Source organism: Lolium rigidum, chromosome 7 (assembly GCF_022539505.1).
Source record: "Lolium rigidum isolate FL_2022 chromosome 7, APGP_CSIRO_Lrig_0.1, whole genome shotgun sequence".
NCBI classification, from domain to species: domain Eukaryota; kingdom Viridiplantae; phylum Streptophyta; class Magnoliopsida; order Poales; family Poaceae; genus Lolium; species Lolium rigidum.
Window position 1 is genome coordinate 117,588,663 of NC_061514.1, and position 9,223 is coordinate 117,597,885.

General features: G+C 43.2%; 1 long non-coding RNA gene across 1 annotated transcript; it reads right to left on the reverse strand.

The window, feature by feature from the left end:
* Positions 1-6,533: 6,533 nt before the first annotated feature.
* LOC124676704 lies at positions 6,534-8,308 on the reverse strand. The gene is made up of 2 exons (XR_006993763.1): positions 7,932-8,308; positions 6,534-7,084 (listed from the first exon to the last, which is right to left on the reverse strand). It is a non-coding gene; the product is annotated as an uncharacterized LOC124676704 (long non-coding RNA).
* Positions 8,309-9,223: the final 915 nt, after the last annotated feature.

Genomic DNA, 9,223 nt, shown 5'->3' on the forward strand with positions numbered 1-9,223 from the left:
CGTCTCTGCAAACGCTGGCACGCGATCTATAACAAACCACCCGTGAAGACACGCGTGCAGTTCAAGATATTTATGTTTCAGAAAGGAAAACAAAAGAGGCGCAGTTCAGAAAATTATGAAGGACAAAACAATCTACATCCTAACATCGACAGAGCTTCCGCTAGATGACATGGAGGCGGTCGACGGAAAGTGAGGGAACCAGAGGGGTCAGCGGTTAATTACCCTCCGAGGCCCATGGAGATCGCCCCGGCGGCGACCTCGGCGAGGCCGGCGGTGAGGACGAGCGACGACGGCGCGCTGGCGCCGGAGAGGCCCGCCGCGAGGGCGAAGGGCACGGTGAGGCCGTCGGAGACGCCCATGATGACGTCGCGCACCACCTCCCCCGCCGTGAAGTGCCGCTCCCGGTGGCTGGGCGGACCCTTCCGCAGCATCGGCTCCTGGCTTTCGGCGTCCATCCCCGCCGCCGCAGCTTACCGATGGCAACTGGCAGAGGCGAGCCGACGAGCGAGACGGTCAGACAGGTGGAAGTGGCCGGGGGCTGCACGTCTGTCCGAGCTTCCCCGTCTCGTCGTATCCGAATCTCAATTTATAGAGGTCCGTATCTGTAATTGGGCTCATAGGCTCACTAGTGGGCCGAGTTACCAGTTTGGTCCACTTCCTTACTAAAACAAAATTCGACTTGAAAAAATATTAAAACAAAAGTCTCTCCCTGTCAGTGAGTTTGCATGGTGCTTGTTTAAGCTCCAGCTGGTCCACCAAATCTACTGCCCCAAAACAAACATACTCCAGCATACCATGGAGTAATATATTTATTGTTCTTCTGGGTCCAGCATACCATGGTCATGACAATGAGCAAAACAGTATCTTAACACACAAGCTGCATTTACATCATAACAAAATGACCAATTCACCTATAAACTCACACTTAAAGAGTTCTGCACATGGAAATAACATGCCAAATTCTAGGCAGTGGTCGGGGTAGTATATATACCATGGAATTACATGAAGCCATTAGGTGTGCTTGAAGTTATGTCATTACTATGTCGCACTTGTATATGTTAGCCCTGAGATATTGGAGACAACCAAATTCTGCACATCCTATAACTTAGTGGCGTTCTTGTCTATGACGTCTAGAGTGAGGACCTTATTCGCCACACCGGCTACACCATCTGGTTCATCTTCTTCGTGGTTATTGTAAAAGATTCTAGCTTGTTGGTATTAGGTTCAAGGTGTTCCTGTTTGTGATGGTGCAACAAATGGTGGTGGTGTGGGACTACTGCGTGTAGAAGCTTGTCGCCGGCTTTTGATCGTGTTCGTCACTTCTACAGCCAACATTACTGTTTCCAATGACGAATCAACGGTGCGCGTCTTCATGGACCTTATCAACTGCATCGAGTAGTGCCTAGGTGTTTACGGGGGACACCAACAGGCATGTTGCTAACACGCACAATGAGCTCCCTGCCGAAAGCCTTGGCGCGGTGTGCCCCAAGTTAAAGTACCTCCTACTAATGTAGTTGCTAACATGATTCAATACAGAGAAACTCTGCTTCTAAGGAACCGACAATAAAGTTGAGTGGCTAGTATGTGATGTCACCAAGGACTTACCACACTGAGTAGCATTTTTCTAAACACCTTGGCACCTACACCCCCACATCATTTAGAGAGCTCCAGTGAACAAAAAAAATCTACATAATGTAGTATAAATTTTATTAGAAACTCAATTCGGCTCACGGGTGCGTATGATCTCTCTACCATAAAAACATATTTCCAAGTGTTAAAAAATTTTGACAAAAAAATTTACATGTACATCTCCATAATATATATTCGTCAAATTTCACGAAAAAATAATATTTTTTGTAGTCTAAGCGAAGAAAGAGAAAATTTATCTTGTAACAAGTCTTTGTTTTAGCATCGAATTTTGTCTTTTTTACACACACCACATGACTTGTCGATTTTTCATGAAACAACTTTGTGAGCGCGTAGCACATGAAGATGTACGTGCGAAATTTTTGTTTCAATTTTTTTTGATATTTTAAAATGTGTCTAACACGTATTTCAAAATAAAGGGAGCATACGCTCCCATGTGCCAAAACATCACTCCCGAGTTGACCTGAAAAGTTTAAGGTTAATTCCTTGTGTTATTTGAGAGAATAAAAAGATGACAACTTTATATTCACATGTATTTGCTACTTTTTTGTGTGGAGACCACATATTATAAGTATCCAGTCTAAGAAATTGGGTGACATAGTTTAATCTTGCACAACACTCATCCTCTTTTAGATAATCAAAATTTTATGATGATGTGGGTGTCATGGTGCTCACTCACAAGTCGCAACTTCCCTTTGTCACAAACAATTAAAGGTTAAGTCAATTTATTATTTGATTACTTATAACCCAAGAATGTATTTTATACTTACACGCATGAGTGTGGGTGTTTCCGTCACCTTCGTCACCGTCGATTTATTCCTCGAGATTCCCGCTCGTCGTGCTAGATGAAAACGTAGCTCTTTCTACTCCTTTTATATGAATCTCAAAGAAAAATAAACGGCGATGGAAACATCCATACCCACGCGTGTAAGTACAAAAGTATTTCCGCTTGTAACCCAAATTATTTGCTTACAACTTAATTTTAATGTCAAGCTTCATAGGTTTGTATAGCATGCACACACACAAATTACACGTCATTGAACTCTCGACTTTGGCACGACCTAAGAGAGAGAGAGAGACTAAAAATTGTGTGTTTATTTCGACGATATCTTATAAACAAGCTAAATTTGACCAAGTTTTGAGATAATCTCAAGGTTTTCATCGAGCTGCCACCTGCAACGAGGGCACCAATTCTCGTGGGATAGCTGCATTATGAAAGTAGTTACAGGTTGATATTATGAGATATTTTTTCGTGTGGTCTTCACTTTCACCACTGATTACTTCGAGTTCTTCTTGATATCCTGTAGGTCTCGAAGCACCGTTCCCAGCAAGCAACAATGGCAGGGTAAGAATTTATTTTTTTGCTCTTGATGAATAACCTGGCTCCGTGCCCGGTGCGGACGTCGTGTTGGCCTTAGCAGGCCGTGACAGGCATTGGGAAGTGGAGGCCCCTTCGTTCCACGGTCGTGATATTAAGGTTCCTATTCAGGGCCGTCTAGCTCGCGGGTCGCAAGAACGAAAGAAAGATGATAAGTAGCATGTGTCTACTGTTAGTAATCCTTGTTGTTTACCTTTTACTGCAAGAATCATAGTATCAAATTCGCAGTTGCCAGATTCTCAAAAAAAAAAAAAAAAATTCGCAGTTGCCGCGTAGCAAGACAGGCGATGGTGATGATATGCAAGATAGATAATGTGGGTGTGGCCCGGGAGCGTCGAGTATGTGCAACGCTGCAGCGGATTTGGTTATTGTTTGTAGGCGCTTGTCGTTGGATCTGTTCTGCCGGAGCGAATGTGTGATGTTAGTAGGACCATGGAAATGGGAGCAAACAGTGAAGCCGAGTGAGAACAAGTAGCGAACTCTGAAGTTATCCACAATTGTCCACTTCTTCCGTTCTTGTATACAATACCACTGTCTCATTTTTAAGATACTCCCTCATTCTGAAATTAAGATACATATAATTTTTTGTTAAAATCAATACAAGTTTTATGGCGGTTGGCATTTTTAATAACCCTCCATCCACCTCGATCTAACGGTGCTAAATAGACGGAACCAAAGTGATGGAACCAAAAATATGGGACCGGAACCAAAATTTATGGGACCGGAACCTTAAATATATTTTGCGAACATTATAAAAGACGAACATCCTTTTAAGTGGCCAAGGCAACCGATGAAACTACACTAATCTTAAAGCAACAAATAATTAAGCATTTGTGCACAAATCTTAAAGCTACCATCAATCTCTCATGAACGAAATATATGTACAGCGTGTTTGGCAAATGCAGGCATGGGGAATGGGAGTTTGTTGATGGGAGTTCACATGAGGATTACACATGGGAATTTGACTTTTCTTCCCATTTCCTTGATTGGCGTGGAGATGGGAATTACCTGCGGTAGTTTAGAAGACAACTAATTTCCATTGTTTGCTTTGGGCGTGGGAATAAACCGGATCGGAAATAATATTTTCGGTTACCTCTTATCGCAGGACTGAAAAACTAAAACGAATCGTTATTTTTCTCCAATTCCCAATCCCGAGATGAATTACCTGGGGGACCCCAAGGAAGAGATATGCGGGAGTTTACAATCTAAACTCCCTTTCCCCTACCGTGATTAATTCCCATATCCCCTAACCAATCAGTGGTTGTTAAGTCTCGTACGCCTCCAATTCCCAGTCCCTTCCTCAAACTCCCCCGAAACAAACACGTTGGTAGATATCACCGTCGCTCATCCTCTCATCCTCTCAATCTCTCAACCATTCTCTCCCGGCGATCCCCGCAACGGAGGGAAGCGGCAGAGGCGGCGGCATTCTTTATCAACCTGGATCAACACAACACGGCTGGGCCGGCGAGGGGAGGAGCGGCGGCGGAGTTCTTTATCAACCTGGATCAACACGGCCGGGCCGGCGAGGGGAGGAGCGGCGGCGGCGTTGGTCGTGGCCGGCGAGGAGAGGAGCGGCGGCGGCGTTGGGTGGCTTTCGCCCTTCGGAGCTAGGCGAGAAAGGAGCGGGCGGCGGCAGCGGCGGCGCAACTTCACGTCCCGGTAAGGTTGTCCTCCTCCTGCAGATGCATTTGTTCTTGATGTCACTGGGGAAATAGAAATATGTTTCTGCGCTATGGTCCTTGCCAGGTACCTGACTATAGAATATGAACATAGCATAGTCAATGCATACCCATTATTATTTTTGTCCTAAGATTTTCGTTTCGTTCAGTTTCCAACATTAGGATTTAATGTTGAGCGTATCTGGGAGATACAAGCTCATGAACCTGTAGAGTTATGGACGATAAATTGTTCTCACGTTTCAGGCGAAGGCACTCCGTCCTTTGGTTGGATGTAAGATTCACTTCATACTTTGTCTTGAACTTCAATTACTGAAGCTTTGTGCCATTTTCTTGTTTGGCAGTGGTGGCCATTTGTTTGATTACTCAAGTGTGGTTGTGGCATTTCCATTATTAGGATAAATGGAATTCTGGTGCTAGGATAAATGGACTGGTTGGTTTCCTCTAAGATGGATATTTTGCAGCCACAAGCCAGAGAAAAAGGTGGTAAATGTTGGCACAAAATGAAGGTCATGTGATTGCTAAGGTGATTCTGTTTTCCTGTTAAGTTAAGTTATCTATATTTTTTTGTTGTGTTGTCTCCAAATTTTGCATTTGGGGATCACAGTTTTGCATGTCACAACGTTTATTCCTCCGCAGTTGATCCACCGATCTGACGCAGAAGTACTTATTGGGGTTCATTATTTGTTTCTTTAATGTATTGGATTTGTAAGTAGCAAGATGAACAATGCTCCTGACTGGGTAATATAAAACAAGATACCAGTCGAAGGCAGCTAATCGACCTTTGAGGGGGAGCTTTTCTTGTTTAGTACATTGTTTCCGAGGCGGTAGTGTCGATTTGTTGGAGAAGAAGAGTGCGTCATCGTCACGAAACGCAGCCGCTGGGTGAATGGCGCTTGCCAGCGGCGTGAATTGGGGTGACAGGCACACCGCAGTCGAGTAGTGTTTTTATCTGCATCATTTTTATGTTGATCTTAATACTATCTATGCTTTTTGCCAGGATCCGTCCGAACCACACGAAGATTCGTGGAGTGTTGTTGCCCCTTCAGGCTACCTGATGTTGGGCCGAGAGCCTTAGACGAAGATAGGTCATCACCATGAACGAGTCAACATGTGTCTTTGCTAGAGTGGACAAACCGTGTTCTTAGTGACATCTACTTCACTTCTTTTACTTATCAAAAGGATCGAACGGTTAAAAGCCTTTTATCTATGTTGATAAATAAATTTATTCTCTTATAAATTTTCGTGTTTTTCTGATTCGGTACATTTGTAACAAATCATGGTATTCAAAATATTTGTACCTCGTGATGTGTCTGCAGAAGATGCGAGCTGATAGGCACATTCTTATGCCTAAGCTCCACATCCTAAAACACACCTGCTCCAGATTTTGTTGGGAGCCTACAACCTAAACTTGTCACAAACTCAGCATGTCAGCTGTCAACTGCCAATGGGTGGGGATTTTTCGCAGTATTTATCCAACACAAAATGATTGTGCAAGAATGCCACCATTGCTAAGACGCCAATAGACATAATAAGAAATGTTGTCTTCTTCAAACAAGGATATGAGCTTGGAAACACTTGGGTACGAATCTGGTGGAGGCATGGCAGGGCTCTCGCCGTTGAAGTATATGCGTCTTGGTAATGCCCAGCCCTTCACTTGCCCTTCCCGAAAGTGAAGGTCGACATGTCCTTCAGTAACAGAAGCTTGGATTGCACATTGCCCTCTGGACAAGCTTCATTGCAGTACTTCACACGCACAACATTTAAAATAGAAGTAGAATATCATAATGCATATAAATCTACATTTAAAACACAAGACATGGATTGTGATGTTAAGTGATAACAAAGTTTCAATATAGCAGCTTTACCATCGACAAAAGAAAATTTCCAAAGTATCAATTCATCAACACCAAAAGTTTACTAGCTTTACATGATGCCTCCAAAATTCGAACAATGCAAAATTACAACGAGAACACAGATTTCGGACTTGTGTGCACCAACACTGGCGAACAAAGAAGTTCCCCAGTTCAGCTCCTTGCTACGGCATCCAAGATAGTCTCTCTGGCCTCTTATGTTAGTAGCTGCCCAGACAGAATAATGGCTGCTAAAGGGCTCAGCGCTTAATCCCCTTTTGTAACACTCAACATGCACTATATTATCACGTGATGACAATTAGGTTACGAAGCCATCCATGACAACATGGATAAAAGGAGAAGACTGCGGACTTCATAATGAAAAAAAAAAGCTCTTTCAACTTCTGGGCAAGGCTAACTCTAATCTTGCAGATGTTATCATCAGACTTGGCCTTTTTGACAGGTATGCCATCTATACTCGAAGTGTCACACTCCCTCCTTCTTGGGTCCTGCATCAAGGTTCAAAGAACCTGAAAATACACTCTGGGACTATCAGTCTCAGGATTAGCGAAGACAATTAAGAAAAAAAGGACTTTAAAGTCAATTGCTGAACTGCTCAAAGTCATATAGTATACACTTACTATAACGAAACCTCACGGACAAATCTTGCAAACTGGAGCAGCTAGAACTTGTAATGTCAACAAAATAGTGGGCATGTATAACGCATCCGAGCCTTGTTTCAAACAACTATGCACATGATATCCACGTTTAATAACCCAGACTAGCTAGCAATCAGTTTCCATGCAAAGAACAAGAACTAGTACTGTCAGGCTAGACCGCGAACTCAGGGAACAATGCTAATTGATCGTTACTCATTGGGTAGATAACTTGGTGTACGTGTATGATCATTAAAAAATACCGATTGCCCTTCTAAATTTAGCCATCAGTATCCACTACTTTACTTTGTGATGATGTGAAGGGTGTACTGATATTTCAGTTATCAGTAAAAACTGGGAAAATTCAGCACTTGTAAGTTGTGATCCAGCAGGATCTGGTTCAGAACTGGTTTGCATTCCCATGCAATTATCATGGTACACACGCAGGGACATGTTTGGTAGATAACGGATAGTAAACTAGAATATGTAAATGCCAATACTATGAATGTTGGCACAGAAGAAAATAAAGAGACAACGGTACTCAAACTCCTCTATGCAGAAGCTCTGCAAAAAAACTGATGCAGCTAATGTGGTATGTGTATCTCTTTCAGCACTACAAATTTGAGAGTATTGTTGATGGTCAGAGCAAAGGAAAACCAGGCTATAATTCAAAGCGTGAATCGAATCAAATTTCAAACAGTCAAACAAAATTAGGCAAAACCTTGCGGCAGTGGCGTCCGATCCCGCAGGCGAGGATCGCGGTGGCCGCTGACTACGACCCCGCTGTTGAGGCTGGGGGCCCGATCCCGCCGTTGACAGCGGCGGCAATCCACCGGACTTGGACGCGGAGGACTGATGTCCAATCCCGCAGTTGAAGAGATGGAGGTGTTCGATTTGGCTGTGGCGTGTGGATCGGAGGCCAGCGGTGGCTGGCCGGATGACGGCGGCGTCGCTGGGGCGGGGCGGCGGAGCCAGGGCACAGCGGCATCGTTAGTCGGAGGAGTCTGGGTCGGAGATCTATGGAGTGAGCTCGTCGGAGACCTTGGAGGAGGTCGTCGGAGAGGAGTTTTGGGAGAAGATTCGCACCATACACTTTTCTTTTTTGATCTGGACTCGCACGAGAATTCTTTTTGATTGGTTGGAACTGGCATGAGACTTATTTCCTTCCAAAACTGATCATATTTTTTACCGTGCCAAATACATCGAAGGGATAACAGTCAAATAGTAGTTATCACTTGATTTAATCAACCGTCACAAAAAATCAGATTGGACGGAACCTAAATTAGATTAGACGGAACCAAAATTCCGTGCCAATCACCGTAAAAGAGCTCTAAAATTAAACGTTTTGGAGTTTGATTAACTATATAGAAAAAAAATAAACATCTATGATACCAAATGCACACAATGCGAAAGTATATTTCATGATTATTCTACTCCGTAACAATATTGGTTTGAGATTATAAGTGTTGACATCTTTTTGTATATAGTGTATTATAGGGGTATCCAAACTATAAACGTGATGGTTGTTTGTTATCCCATTCATTTTTCCCAACCCCGATACCGATCATGAAAGGGATAATTTCTAACGATGTTTTTCTCTTGTTGATTACTTTCATATTTCTAAGTGTAGTGTGATTTGACTCTTCTTTTTAAAAAAAATATACCTACGTACACCTCAGTCTCCCAAGAGAGAGAGAGAGAGAGAGTTCGCATAGAGGGAATAATATTAGTAAAGCAAACCCACGCTTCGGGAATGTGATGTGAACTAACAATTTCTTATATCATGTATGCTTGATTGATGCAGCCTCAGATGCTTCAATTATGGATTACAGATCAGGCCAATCTACTCTATTAGTACAAGTAGGCAACATATGGGATATAAGCACTACACCTAGAAATAGGAAATGAATTGTAGTAGGATAGAGAGATATGCGGAATATATTGGGTGTTGTATTGAGCCTCTCGGGCGAGTTTATATAGTGGTACAAACTTGGAGGCTAAGATAGCTCTCCT